Source organism: Etheostoma cragini, unplaced genomic scaffold (assembly GCF_013103735.1).
Source record: "Etheostoma cragini isolate CJK2018 unplaced genomic scaffold, CSU_Ecrag_1.0 ScbMSFa_236, whole genome shotgun sequence".
In the NCBI taxonomy this organism is placed as follows: Eukaryota; Metazoa; Chordata; class Actinopteri; order Perciformes; family Percidae; genus Etheostoma; species Etheostoma cragini.
In genome coordinates, this window is record NW_023266512.1 from 1 (window position 1) to 1,094 (window position 1,094).

Genomic DNA, 1,094 nt, shown 5'->3' on the forward strand with positions numbered 1-1,094 from the left:
CCCCCCCCCCCCCCACTGCCCCTAACCCTAATTGTCTGTGTGTGACAGGACGGCTCTGGCTCGGTTCAGACAGGCTCAGATGGAGGAGGGGAAGGTCAAGGTCAGTTTCTACTTCCTGTTCTTCTGTTTGTACTTCCTGTTCTAATGTTTTACATCATCAATTATGCCTCAGTTCTGTAAATGAAAGTCTCTCTCTCCTACCTGTCTGTCTCTCACCTGTCTGTCTTTTTAGGAGCGGAGACCTTTTCTGGCGTCAGAATGCAGTGAACTTCCTAAAGCTGAGAAATGGAGACGGCAGGTACGAACACTTCCTGTAGTTTCTTTTTCATTAAGACTACAGATAACACTGCAGCTAGAGAGCAGTCCAAAGCTAGCTGCAGCTAACAACAAGCTAGCCCAGCCAGCTAGCTGATTGGCTAGCCAGCTCCCAAACCCGCCTTTAACTCGTTTGTTTACCTTGTTGAAGCTAGTTTCTATCTTTAATGTCACCAATATTTTTGTGTGTGTTCCTAATGTTTAACGGAACGGCTTGTTTTGGGACATGTAGCTAGCTAGCATGCTAACACATGGGAGCTATGTGGGTCATCATGGGGCTGACCTGTTAGCATAGCAGCTGTTAGCATAGCAGCTAGCTGCTGGGGATATTTTAATCATCATTAAAAACAGAAAGGCGATGCATACACATGGTGGTGTGTGTGTGTGTGTGTGTGTGTGTGTGTGTGTGTGTGTGTGTGTGTGTGTGTGTGTAGACTCCCTAGCTCGGGTTAACTCTGGTTTGTCGTTGTGTTTCAGATCATCAGTGAGATCTCAAAGAAAGTCGCTCAGATCCAGAACGGTGAGAACCCCGTCTGTCTCTCACCTGTCTGTCTGTCTCTGACCTGTCTCTCTCTAACCTGTCTCTGGCCTGTCTGTCTCTGACCTGTCTCTGACCTGTCTCTCTCTAACCTGTCTCTAACCTTTCTCTCTCTAACCTGTCTCTGGCCTGTCTGTCTCTGACCTGTCTCTCTCTAACTTGTCTGTCTCTGACCTGTCTCTCTCTAACTTGTCTGTCTCTGACCTGTCTCTCTCTAACCTGTCTCTGGCCTGTCTGTCTC

General features: G+C 47.8%; 1 long non-coding RNA gene across 1 annotated transcript; it reads left to right on the forward strand.

Moving 5' to 3' along the window:
- The first annotated feature begins 33 nt into the window (after positions 1–33).
- On the forward strand, positions 34–873 carry LOC117940386. Its single transcript, XR_004655755.1, has 3 exons — positions 34–100; positions 233–298; positions 793–873. It is a non-coding gene; the product is annotated as an uncharacterized LOC117940386 (long non-coding RNA).
- The last annotated feature ends 221 nt before the right edge of the window (positions 874–1,094 follow it).